This window comes from Panulirus ornatus, chromosome 6 (assembly GCF_036320965.1).
Source record: "Panulirus ornatus isolate Po-2019 chromosome 6, ASM3632096v1, whole genome shotgun sequence".
Lineage (NCBI taxonomy): Eukaryota > Metazoa > Arthropoda > Malacostraca > Decapoda > Palinuridae > Panulirus > Panulirus ornatus.
In genome coordinates, this window is record NC_092229.1 from 3431984 (window position 1) to 3446532 (window position 14549).

At 44.1% G+C, this 14549-nt stretch overlaps 1 long non-coding RNA gene across 1 annotated transcript in view; it reads left to right on the forward strand.

Annotated features, from left to right (window-relative positions):
• Positions 1 to 209: 209 nt before the first annotated feature.
• Positions 210 to 14549, forward strand: part of LOC139749004 (uncharacterized) — a 179515-nt gene continuing 165175 nt past the window's right edge. The window contains exons 1-2 of the long non-coding RNA XR_011712861.1: positions 210 to 282; positions 7884 to 8038. This is a non-coding gene — a long non-coding RNA (uncharacterized lncRNA). The remainder of the gene's footprint in view (positions 283 to 7883; positions 8039 to 14549) is intronic.

Below are 14549 nucleotides of genomic sequence, written 5' to 3' on the forward strand. Positions count from 1 at the left end.
ACGAATAAAGCGAAAGCCTGGAGTGATGTGTCATGTGCATGTTAACCAATGTGCAGTACTGGCTGAGAATGAAAAAAAAAACAATCAGAATCTTTTGTTTTGTAGATACGTGAATGACAATAAGACATGAACTCTTACCTCCTAACATGGTCACGACGGTGACCAGCCAATGAGGGCAGCGTGTTCCTCCCTGTGTTGGCCAGTGTCTCTTTAGACAGTGTAGTGTTAATACTGGAGTTCATCCCGGTCTACAGGTACACACCCGACACACACGACCATAAGGTAACTACCCAGTCATTGTGGTTTTAAAGAAGTTTTTATTACGTTTTGATTACCATTGTTTAGTTGATTTAAATATATGTTTTGACGTTATAATTACATATACTTCGTAGTTAGAAATAGTTGAAATACCCCCGCAAGGATGGTGGGCGTTGCAACCAACAAATTTTCCATTTGTAATTAGCTGAAGCATATTTTCCAACCAACCAATCCATATTCCACGCCGTTAAGACTGCTACCTGCAACGCTGCAACTCCGATATTAACCTCTGAACCAATACTTATAGATACCAAGTCTTGCCTCTTTTGGTTTACCTGACTTTACTTATGTCAAAGCTTACCTTCTTCACTCTTCTCACTATCTGCTCCGGTTTCCCTGTCTGAACGCCAATATTTGCAGTCTCATAGAGCTGGCCGAACTGATTTGCGGATCTTCGTTATTGATTTTACTTTATGCTGCGCACTCTCGCTCTCTTCGGGTGATGCTTCTGTCTCTGAGTGTACAGCAGAGGTAACTGTTGCAGGAGTGGAGGCATATATCTTCCCTCCATCTCTCATACTTTCGACTCGCGCTTAGATAGATAGATAGACAGTTAGGTAGATAATTAGAGAGATAAGACAGTTAAGTCCTTAGATTTTTTTTTACCCTAAGCTACTGGGAAAGATCCATAAGGCTGGAATCTTTTTAAACACTGATATTCAGAAGCGAGAATAAATTCCAGTCTGAACTTATCTCTCAAACTTAGCGTCCGTTGTTGATAAACTTATGAACATTATCTTTCAAGACAAAACTTTTATTCGTGTAAAGATTTTCCACGAGATCGATAATGTCTGACAAATGAGCATGATTTCTTCTATGATACGGTCAACATATATGGCATCATTAAAGCAGTTAAAATCTTCGTAGATTTCCATAAAGCATTCGATAAAGTCCCCCATCAGAGATTACAGTCAAAAGTTCAGGTACTTTGCAGAGATAAGGTTGTATTTCGTTGGTAGGAAAATTGGTTCCCTGAACGTAAGCAAACAGTGATTATTACCAGTCAAGCTACAGAATGGTTAGACGTAACAAGTGGTGTGCCATAGGGATCAGTCTTTGGACCGTTTCTGTTTATCATATATATATATATATATATATATATATATATATATATATATATATATGATGTAAGACATCGATGTTTGCAGACGACGCTAAGCTGGGAAATAGAACTATAAAGGAAAATGAAGGTCTGCAGCTGCTAGCTGACACACACAAACTGATGGACTGGACTCACAGGTGGCAAATGGGTTTTGGTATTAATAAGTGCAAATCTTTAAAAAGTAGCAGTAAAAGCAAAAAGATAAACTGCAGAATAAATGCTTTTAACCGGCTTGGAGTGATGATATCTGATGATATTTCTTTTTAAAGTGCGCAGAAAAAGTAAGAAAATAGATGAACAAAATTCCCGTTTTCATAGGTACAGCATTGGAATCCATTTGCTAAACAGTAATCCTTACTCTTCAAAGCTCACGGTGCTTCCCCACCTTGTCCGTTGTGGTCAATCTTCAGCAGTCAGCTTGAGAAATGACACGGTTACGTAGAACGGAGATGGTTAAGACGCGAGCGAAAAAAGATGATTCCCCAACTAAAGAACAAATCCTCTAAGAGCCGACTAGATGACTTGTCTTAAAGGTGTAGAGTTGATAAGGCACAACAGGTGTTAAATATGATCAAATCCTTTGACAACCTTGAACGAAATAATTATTTAGGGCTAAACTTACCACACTAATGTCTGTGTCTGACCTCTTCCTCCAGCATAAACAGCCTTGAAGGGAACCACTGACTTGCTGGTAATTGCATTTGATTATATATATGAATATATATATATATATATATATATATATATATATATATATATATATATATATATATATATATATATATATATAGATCGATAGATAGATATATGAATAAGATACAGTTATAGATATACATAACAGTGTATATATTAAGTTTCACTGTCACTTGCAGTTTTTTCAGAATACAGGAAAATATGAAACTTAACAAGCAGATATAACAAATGTAGTTCTTTCATTGTTGATCCATAACACAAAAGTACTGCATCCAACTTTGTTGTTCTTGTTATTATATATTACGTGATTACAACTTTGCTCATGTGGGGAGCGGCACTGGTTGTGGTTATTTGGAGAGTCAGGAACTTGCCATCAGAAACTCGATCCTTCACTCTAACGGCCTGGAAGTTGGTCCTTAACGAGCCACACGTCGGAGTTCGTGGATTAAAATCCACCTTTAGTGGTTTTAAAGTTAAACCTCTCACGAGATAGATCGTGTTAATGGCGTGCAGACGTCATCGATTGATCAGCAGGTTCATTTCGGAGTACTGTGGGTCAGGAAGGAGATATGCGATGCTGGGGAAATGGGGTCAGCGGTGGAAACGAAGTGAATAGGTGGCGCTGGCCCACTGGGTGAGGTGCGTCAGTAGACACAGAGAACCACTGTATGGGATACGGTGGCAGGCGCGTGGATGAGGTGTTCTACGTGGCGGACTATGCTAGTGGGTGCGATGGATGAGTACAGTGGGCTGATTGGTAGGTGGGTGCATCTGGTATATCAGTGGGCAAAGTGGGTTGGGGAGTGGGCTGATGTACGGGTATATCAGGGTCTGGGAGTGTTAGTGGGTGGGGAGGTGCTTGTAAGCGGATGTGGTCTGATAGGCGTGTGTTTGAAGGGTGTGTGTACGCGACGGGAACCCACGCGTTATGAAAACCTCTCGCTGGGATGAAGGGTCGACCACGGGAGCGTCTCTACAGAGTCAGGTGGTGGGTCGTGTGCCATGGTGTCGGAAGTGCCCTACAGGCGGTGTTAAGTCGTCCATCAATCAGTGCCTGATGGAGAAGAAGGTCGTCCAGCAAGGAAGCAGGAAGAGAGGCAGTGTGCTCCACAGAATGGAGGATCATCCAGAGAGAAAGTAGCAACGCACCACAAATGAAGAGTCGTCTGCAGGGTCGTCTACCACGCAGTGCCCCACAGGATAAAGGGTCGTTCAGCAGCAGAAGAAGCAGCAGCAGCAGCAGTGCCCCACAAGTAGCGAGGCCCGGCTGGTCATAGCCACGGGCAAGGGTCTGGTCTGGACACAGTACCTGGACCTCTCTTTCCTTCCCTTCACTAACGTCAATTCCAATCCGTTTTCGTCCTGTGGAAGACCACGAGCGTTCGAGACTTCCCCCAGGCAACAACTGGCCATCTTCGCACCATACTCATCGTCCCCTGAAAGCATTTCACTCCTCATTACGAGGCGAGGGACGATGTCTTCAGTGGTCGTGGTGTGGGAGGCTGTCCTCCCTCTTCCTCACAAGGTAGCGATCGCCAGCTGAGAAGGTTTACCCCACCTCACAGGCACAGTTATGGTTGGGGCTGACTCTTTCCCGTGTTGGAGTTGGGCCCAGTCTGTCACAGACGTAATACCTCCAACCACCAGCACCAGGAAAGGAGGAGGAGGAGGAGGAGGGAGAGGAGGAGAAGGAGGAGGAAGAGGACGAGAAGAAGGAGGAAGTGAATCCTAAAGAAAGAGAGAGAGAGAGAGAGAGAGAGAGAGAGAGAGAGAGAGAGAGAGAGAGAGAGAGATTCAGAGGAGAATGTGGAACGATATTTGCCAAACACAATTGAGGGTAAATACATTACCAGTTACTATTTTACATTTCCTTGAATTAACTAAATTAGACAGCAACTAGTTGACCATTAACCCCGCTGAAGAAAAATGGATGGCTGCAATTTAATACATATTTATTTTTTTCCTTACATTTCTCGTAGCACTTAATTGAACCAGAAGCGCGAGTGATTCCTGGTCTCATCTGGCCATGTGAACATCTGCTCCACCGCCTCTCGTTTTCTACTTCTCTTAATTACTCCTCCCCGCATGTTCGGCGAGCTGTCAAAGGCCCCCTTGTTCATATTTCAACTCACGCGACCGAACCCACCGTAGAAGCTGGCTACCTGCGGGCCTGAACACAGTGACGTGCTTACCTCGAGAGACAGCCGCTTTTAACCCCAAATAATCTTCGGGTTTAAGTCCATACTTAAGTAGATGTACAGATATAGCATTTTCTTGAGCTTCACGACTCCTTCTTCCTCTCTGTTTGGGGCAGCTGTTCTCTCGGTGGACAAGAGATCCGTCAGCAGACGTGGATCTAGACGATAATTTGTCACCAGTGATCCAAGGGAAGATTTACCCTGTTGTTCAATTTGGTCTTAAAGTCAGTCCATAGATCATTACGTTGTTTTATCTGCCTGAGGGTCGAGTCAGTACGGGAAATCTCCCACAGATTAATACAGACGACTAGCCAACAACTTAGCCGGCCAAACAGTTAGCCAGCCAACCATTTAGCTAGCCAGCTAATTATCCAGCCAGTTAGGCAACCAGCCACTTACCCAGCCACCCTCCAATCACTCGGTCATAAGAAAGACAGATGGTCAACACGGTAACAAATGACTGTCAACTAACCGCCTAGACAGCCAAAGGCTCAACCATCTGTCTCACTGTGCACCCACAGGCTTCACCAACTGCCTCACTAGACAGCCAGTGACTCAACCAGCTACTTGTCTGAGCAACCACTAGCTCAACCAGCTACCTCGCTAGGCAGATTCTGGCTCAACCTACTACCAAACTGGGCGACATCAAGGTCATACCACCAGCTACCTAGGAATTTACTCGTTGAACCCAGTACCCGACTAGGCAGCACCAAGCTCAGCCAGTTACCTAGCTAGGCAACCATTGAATCAACCAACTACCTATCTAGGAAACCACTGGCTCAACCAACTCCCTCCTTGGCCATCCACCCACTCAACCACCTGCCCATTCACTATTCACCCTTTCTTTCCAACTATCTCCACAATCAAAAAACCCATTTACCCAATACTATCCAGAGACCCATTTACTGATAACTAGCCACCTATTCATCCGGTACCAATTACACAAACAAGCTACCTACACCCCTACAAGCCACCCAGACAACCATGAATTGACCAGAAACAAGAAAACTAACTACTTGTCAGAGGTCAGGCTAAAGCTGACCAACCACCATACAGTCACTTACTAAACAACCCCGACTAACCACTGATCAGTGAACACCTAGTAATTGACCTACCTCCATTCCAATCACTACCAATAAACCATCAAACAGCCATCCTCCTACCTGTCAACCAGTTACCCAACCAACTGCCAAAGAGCTAAATACCAGACATCTATCCAGCTAACTACCAAATTACCCACCAAGGTAACCATCACTCACCATCAAGCCATTAACCATCCCTAACCACCAAACTACTACCCATACAATCATCGATCAGTCGCAACCAAGCCACCGCCTGGGAGGCTGCTCACCAGCACTTGTCCAGCAAGTACTAACCATGATCTAGCTAGCCACCCACCACCTGTCCAGCCAACCAACAACCCACCACACAACCATCTACTATCACCACCCAGCCAACCACCAAATCACCTACCACAGCAACAAAAACACCACGCAACCACATACCAACTACCACTTTACCAAACTACCACCCAAAACAACAGTTAGCACTAGAACCACCAGCGCAACCAGTTGCCAACCACCCTCCAACACTCGGGCAACTACCAACCACCAAACCACCCACTCAGCTAACTGCCAGCCAGTCATCAAGGCAGCGGCGCGACCCGCTCATTTCCTGGCGCTAATTACCTTGTTAGTGGCGAGGTTTGGGCGGAGAGAGGCGGGCGCAGGCTGACCGGCACAATTCAATTTACATGAGGATACCCGGTAATTTAGCCACATTCATTAGGCTCAGTGCAAACTGCGGGGCGGGTCAGGGCGGGGCGGGGCGGGGCGCGGTGACGGGGTAATGGCACGCTGGGCAAGAATGATGGAGGAGCCTGCGGCTTCCCCGCCACCTACAGGAGCACCGCCGCCTCCGGGACTCGGCCGCCCACGCGAGGGTCCCGCCGCCGCTGCTGCTGCTGCTGCTGCTGACCCGCTCTCGGCCGCGCTCTCCCTCCCGCCTGAGCTGCTAAGTCGCACGTGCACGTACACACGAACACGTGCAGCTACACACGAACACGAACACGTACAGGTACACACGAACACTTACAAAACACAAACACTTACAGGTACACATGAACACGAACAAACACGCGCGCAGAGCACGAAAATACACACATACACACACACACACACACACACACACACGTAAACACAAACACACTTACATACACATATGCACAAACACATATATACACATATACACAAACAAACATATGCAAATATATATATATATATATGAAGTCTGTTGGGGATGAGAGAGCTTGGGAAGTGAGTCAGTTGTTGTTCGCTGATGATACAGCGCTGGTGGCTGATTCATGTGAGAAACTGCAGAAGCTGGTGACTGAGTTTGGTAAAGTGTGTGAAAGAAGAAAGTTAAGAGTAAATGTGAATAAGAGCAAGGTTATTAGGTACAGTAGGGTTGAGGGTCAAGTCAATTGGGAGGTGAGTTTGAATGGAGAAAAACTGGAGGAAGTGAAGTGTTTTAGATATCTGGGAGTGGATCTGGCAGCGGATGGAACCATGGAAGCGGAAGTGGATCATAGGGTGGGGGAGGGGGCGAAAATTCTGGGGGCCTTGAAGAATGTGTGGAAGTCGAGAACATTATCTCGGAAAGCAAAAATGGGTATGTTTGAAGGAATAGTGGTTCCAACAATGTTGTATGGTTGCGAGGCGTGGGCTATGGATAGAGTTGTGCGCAGGAGGATGGATGTGCTGGAAATGAGATGTTTGAGGACAATGTGTGGTGTGAGGTGGTTTGATCGAGTAAGTAACGTAAGGGTAAGAGAGATGTGTGGAAATAAAAAGAGCGTGGTTGAGAGAGCAGAAGAGGGTGTTTTGAAGTGGTTTGGGCACATGGAGAGAATGAGTGAGGAAAGATTGACCAAGAGGATATATGTGTCGGAGGTGGAGGGAACGAGGAGAAGAGGGAGACCAAATTGGAGGTGGAAAGATGGAGTGAAAAAGATTTTGTGTGATCGGGGCCTGAACATGCAGGAGGGTGAAAGGAGGGCAAGGAATAGAGTGAATTGGAGCGATGTGGTATACCGGGGTTGACGTGCTGTCAGTGGATTGAATCAAGGCATGTGAAGCGTCTGGGGTAAACCATGGAAAGCTGTGTAGGTATGTATATTTGCGTGTGTGGACGTATGTATATACATGTGTATGGGGGGGAGGGGTTGGGCCATTTCTTTCGTCTGTTTTCTTGCGCTACCTTGCAAACGCGGGAGACAGCGACAAAGTATAAAAAAAAAAAAAAAATATATATATATATATATATATATATATATATATATATATATATATATATATATATATATATATATATATATATATATATATATATCCCAACACAAAAGCCATTCATGTTTTCCATGCCTTTGTATTGACACATAACATCTGCCTCGTTTACTGGCTTTTATGTGCACTACAGAGGCACCTGCAGTAGTGTTTACAGTTTACCTTTATCAAAGACCCTATGTGCCTTCTGGTAAGGTCAAGTGGTGACGCCTTAGTTTCTATCCCCAGGTTGACCGTGACCGATGTGGTGGATTCTCGGTGGGTGACACGCGCTGGTCCAGTGTGGACACCATCAGAAGCGGGACTCATGCTCGGATCGTCTGCTTTGCCTCGAAGTTTGTGTATTTTGAGAAGGCCCGTCAATTAGACGCGACGGAAGCCAGGTCAGTGGTGAGGTTCATCCTCACAACTTGTTTGTTTGGAGGCGTAGAGGAGGGCACTGGTGAGGGGTGTGGGAGGGATTGCTGGGGGAGGGGAGGTGTATGGGAGAGTACCGGGGAGAGGATTGGGGAGGGAATGGGAAACAGGTAATGGCGGAAGGGTAGTTTGACCTGAGGTACCTGTACAGGTATTCTTCATCATCTGGAGCACACTAGTACAGATCCTCTTGGTCACCTAGATAAACAATTCAGGCTATACTCGTCATCTTGAGCAGCAATTTAGACCATCGTACATACGATAAACAATACAGGACCTTCTCACAGCATCCTGGCAAGTCCCTTTCACCACAAGTGGGCTTTGTCAGTCCTTGAAACTTCCGTTGGGATCCTCCCACCAGTTAGCTTGTCTAAATCCCACTTAGTGCAATAAAACAAGTGCCATCCTCATCGTCTGAGGCACCAGCAAAGTCCTTCTTCACTTAATTTACTAGATAAGTTACCCTCACCCCCGCAAAGCACACAGAGAGAAGTCAAAGCTATCACTGAAAGCACTGGCACAACTCCCTCTTGCCATCGAAAATACTAACAACGTGATTTTCCCTCGCCTAGTTACTTGGAGCACCTTTACATGTGTCTGTTACTACTAGTAGTACCTGTATAGGTTCTTATCATCACCTGTGTGATATCACAAACTCCTCTCATTACCTGGCGCCCCGAAACAGGCCCCGTCTTAACCCTTAACACCAACATGTCCATCTAATTATATGGAGAAACAGGTAAAATGAAATATCCTCGTTTTGAGTTCCCTTTTTTTATTTTCTGTGTAGAATACATTTCTTAAGTCACCCATTAAGAGTTATACAGCCATAAGCGTTGTAATCCTTCCCTCTTGTGCCAGAAGTATATGTGAATTCATCTCCTGCTGAAAATATTCTGTTGTTATGCAATCAAAATGTATACAGAATTTAACGAATATGCTTTGTTTGGATAGCTAAACACTTAATCGAAACCTTTGAGGATAAAGAGCACTTTGGATGAGACTTCGATTTCCCTCGTTAAAGGCTTTGAAACTACACATTAGAGGCATGGAATTCCCACGTTAAAGGCTTGGAATCCACTCGTCACAAATTAAAGGTTTGGAGCCCCCTCTTTAAAGCTTGAAATCCCCTCGATAAAGGCTTGGACACCACTCATGAAAGGCTTGGAATCCACTCGTTACAAAATTTAATCTTGGAATCCACGCTTTAGAGGGTTGGCTATAAAACACATTCACGTTGGGTAGAGGAACAATAACAAGATAAAACGGGATGAAGTTAGAGAGACGCGCGCGCGTACAATGAAAACATAGGCAAAAGGATTTTCAGCAGTAGAATCTTAAGACAGTGGATCAAATTACCGTCAGAGATCGTCAAAGCAATGGCTATCGTTACATCTAAATCATGGCCAGACATATACTTTGATAATATGATATATCAGTAAACAAGTCTGTACGAGAATGACGATAGAATATGCACAAATTTCAACTTCTTTCCACGTTAGGGATTAGAATACATCCTCGCCGGAGTTAACCTGTGGTTGAAATTAGAGCAGAGTGTATTTTCCATTCATCCATTCCTATAGAATTCTCACCAGTCTATGATATATAGTGTACCTTCATAGCTATTTTCCTTTCGGGTACTATGTCGGCAGGATGTGTCTGGAGGGAAGGAGCCTTCTGCATCACTATCCTCTTTCCATCTACATAGATGAAAATTAAGGTAGCTGACCTCCTCCATAGACCACATTGTCTTGTGTCATCTATCTTCCCCAATGTACTCCTTTATTCTCCAAATTTTACACCAAGATATCGAAAGTGTCTGTTGGTTCCAACACCTCCCGTGTCTCGAGCGATGGCCTTGTGGCCGTGAATAAATACTCATGTGCAATTTCCTCCTGTTCGTATAATTACAGGCGTAACTAACACGTCCAGGATGTGATGAGAGGGCGCCTGTGGGTCAGTGGTATACCAGATATGATGTGTTGTGCTCGTTCATGACACGGTCCACAGAATGTATGTGGTCTGAGGATCATCCTTGATATTAACCTGAAGAAGGTGATGAAAAATTTTTCAGTTTGTGGATTTAGGTTGACGTTGACGGCTTTAATGGCCCTGGCAGTTGATGGGCGTAAAACCCAAACAACCGACCAACCAGCCAACGATCGTAAATGACCCTCATTCTTAATAGAAATGTCGAGATATCTATCTATATATGTTTAATGATAATTTCTTTTCCTTTACCAATTCTGCACGAACACAGTTCTTTCTTACATTCTTATTTGTTTTACATGCAGGATATTTAGTGCCTATATAAGATCCTGTGTTTTCTGTGTTTGTGGGAAGGTTCTTTGTACCAAATACGATCAGATGCCGTTCGCAAGGTTAATATAGCACTCAGCTCCTGTCGCAGACCTTAACTTTGTCCATTTAACTCTCAGACCATAACAGTTTTAAAAGACCCGTGATCTGGTCTCTTTATTCTAAAACCTGAAAACTTTTGAAACATAGGTGTTCTGGTCTCTTAGCTCCGATACCAGAACACATTTGAATAGATGTGGTCTGGTCACGTAATTCTAAGAGTAAAACCACTTACTTCTAAATGCGGTTTATTCCGGCAAACTCATCATTAAGTGACTGTTCAGAAAACTCCGTGCTAAATTCAGGCCTACTTAAGTTTCTCTGCGTCTTTCCCTTAAATTTCTGTTCATTTAACAAACAATCCTGGAGCAATTTTTAGGTTAAAGTTGCAAATATAATGCTTATATTTAGGATAATATATCGCTCAAATAATCGAAAATACATGTTGCTAAAATCAGTAATCATCAAAATATATTTCTTAATAAAGACTTATAGTATTTTGGAGCTGTAGTGTTCATAAGTGATGAAAGTGTACTTACAAGCCTCACTACCATATTTTAAGTCATTACGGTCAGCAACGTCGTAAGTATGAACTTCCGTGGTGTAATGGGTTACCGTCGCTGATCATGAATCATTCGCGAAGCCTCGAGGTTCGTATCCTGGACTAGACAGGTGGCTCACAGCCATCCCAGCCGTTCATCCTTACTTATACGTGAATAAACTGTTACTATAAATCAGACAGTTCTGTTTATATTGTTTCGAACCGGACCAGAAGCATGTGCGACCCTCCCATACCCTATACCTGAGACCGTCACGTCTCTGGTCCACACAGAGGAACGAGTGACCACAGTATGTCAGACGTCCTTCATCAGACTGCACTTACAAGTTTGAGTTCTCATTCCAGTGAACACAAAGTCACTCAAGACAAAGTACGAACACAGGCGGATCCATCTTCCTGTTTCCTTCCGCTCATCGTTTATCCAGATCTAATGCCACTCCTCATAATCCGTAGGAAACACACACACACACACACACACACACACACACACACACCAGTCGAAGCCAGGTACCGATTCATCAGCTAGCTTTGAGGGGGAAGATGAAGACCAGGGTTGGGTGTAGGCCGACAAACACGCCCATGCTTCGAACCCATGCAGGTCCGTGCGTGACTCACGGTTACTCTGTGTGTGTGTGGGTGTGTGTGTGTGTGTGTGTGTGTGTGTGTGGGTGTGTGTGTGTGTGTGTGTGTGATATTGCAATCGAAAAGAATACATAGAGAGAGAGAGAGAGAGAGAGAGAGAGAGAGAGAGAGAGAGAGAGAGAGAGAGAGAGAGACTGAGCGAGGATCACCTGTGTATGTTGTATACAACATTGTTCACATCATCACTAGCTGCGCTGCTCCGTGACTGACACTGTTCGAGCGATGCCACACATACAAGAAACCCTTTTCTTGTAGTAGATCTCTACTCGTCGCGGAGAGGGATGACCAAGACGAACTAATGCTCCTCGACCCAATGTGTTTCAATAGAAAAAAAAAAGGGAAATATTAAAGTCTTATTCTTTTCGACGAGAGTTGTATATAATCATAGCCAACAAGATTAAGCGAACACCATTTTCTCTGTAGACAGGCATTACCGTGAAGACGCTGAGTAACCTAAACGATCAAGTAAATATAGCTTACCAGAAGAGCCTTTAACCCGCGCATCCTCGTTCGTGGGTGGGGAGCTACGTAGCGCTTCGTCACCCACTTCGTCACTCCGGTTTCACGAACGGATGAAACTACAAATCCTCTAGAGCATAAATCTTGTGGCACAAGGGCCCAAGGGATGATAGCCATGCTGTTTTGACGCTTGAATTTATGAACGTTGGTTAAACTAGTGGTTGCAGACGTTGCTCGCTTGTCTGATCATGAGAATGAATGTTGTAAGCACGTAAATCACGGATTCACCTCTCCTTCACATGTCACAATGATAACAAATTTAATCAAGTTCCTTTACGAATTCTTTCCGTTGATTCAAATTCCCACCGTTTTCTAGTAACATGTAAAAATATCCCAGGAACAAAATGTTTAAAAACATTGACAGACAAGATGACCAATTGCATGTAAGTCAGTCTTGCTTTATATAACAATAGATGTGATATTTGTCTTCATATTTACATAAATCTAGAATGATCAATTAAAAGAAAAATGCTTCGTTTCCCCATTAAAAGCAAGCAAATTTTCAACTAACCATCGATTGCGTCTTCGTCAGTTCACTCGTCAACCCTGCCTAATCGCGCATTTATGATGCATTTTCTAACCTCTCGTGAGGAGTTATGATGGTGCCAGTATGTGCCAGTATGGGAGACCTATATACACCCCAGCATGTAGGAGACTTGCTCACTCACTGGCAAGTCAAAAGTCCTCTTTTTAACTACATTAACATTACCAGATTTGAAATAGTCCTTCTTAACCATGCGTTGGAAAATGACCCAAGAATTCTACGTTCCCCTCACATCATCATCTCGTCAACTTCCCACTCGTGTGCTTCAGTTTTCAGCAGCGTTTGAGAAAGATAGAAATGAAAGCTTCCATCACTGGCAAGTGAATCCGAATTCCTTTCCCCACTTCTTCCAGTACACTAAACTGATGGTATCATTCTGATTCCCGTAGACTGTCGTATAAGATAAAAACAACATGAAAACAAACGACTGTTTGGTAAATGAAACTAAGAAATGTGCCACCATACTGGATCCAGAGAAATGCTAGTGATAATCGTATATGCTGTAGAACAGGTGGCAAGAACGACTAAGGGGGAAGAAAAAGAGTGTCTGTCTGCCAGCGAGGCGGAGGAATACATGTTTTCAACAGTTCATTAATCTGATAACGCTAGTTGAGATTTGCGGTTTCTCCATAACGGGATGAGTTTCATCTAAATCTATAAGCAATGCTTAAGTAAAACCAGTAATAACTGAGTAACAAGTTAATTATCACACGTCAAGGAAATGTGAAGCACACAAACCCAAAATTAAAGTCATGCAGGAACTCTACGTGTGATGAAGATTTTGTTTGATGTTCTCATGGTATAGAATCTTGAAGTCTTCGCAGACCATGTGAATATAAGATCCGGCAACTATCAAGACTGTGTATAGAGGAGATGCGTCATAGATTCAATTTCTATCCTGTATAGAAGCTACGGATAGATAGATATCTGGAAAAGAATGCTGTTGTTGTATATGATATGATGTCTAAGAGCGCAATATCGAGTATAGATACTGTATAGCAACATTCTATGACATGCGTGACATTGGAGTGATTTCCGACATGTGGTATGGTCGCTGGGTCAGAGATAGGTAGTGTGGGTGGGCACCGATCAGCGGTTGACCAATCAATGCTGATGAGCAGACCACGCCCGCCTATCCATCAAGAACCTCACACACATGCCCACGCCCACACACATACACACACACCGCGCCCATCCCCTGACCTACACACGCATCTTAAGTATCACAACACACTCTCCACACCTTCACCCACACTCTGTAGATCTAGGGTCCGAGGATATGACAGTGCCTTACCACTGTGCCCCTCTCTAGTGGTGCCAAGTTCGGGTCGACATAAGAGAGATCTCTGAGGGTCGCCCCACTACCATGACTGGACGTTTCAAGGATAAAGACCCGTGCCAGGTTAAAGCTTGGTCAATGCTTAACATCAACCACACAATATATCTCAGCCACTGTTAATGCCTGGCGGTAGACGACCGCCACAGACATATGGGGGATGATCTTTTCGGGGACCGCGCATGTATGGAGACGACTGGTTTATGGGATAGATTTGCATATGGAGACTGATGGCATTTATTAGGGACAGATTATGAAAACAGTTCCTTTAAATGTACCTGATTAAAGATCCGTTGGGTTTGGGGTATAAGAGAATTCGCAGAAATTGTAGCTTAAAAGAGTGATCAGTCTGAGACGATGAGGAATAAAGACAATGGAATGATGGGGATAGAATTTACAAGTGTTGCTTGGGATCGACTTCATCATGGTAGCAATAGGTTATGGGGAGGATGGGTTCATAAAGCGAAGGTGTGCTGGGACAATTGTATGATGGAAACTTATCTGTAAGGTTGATGGATC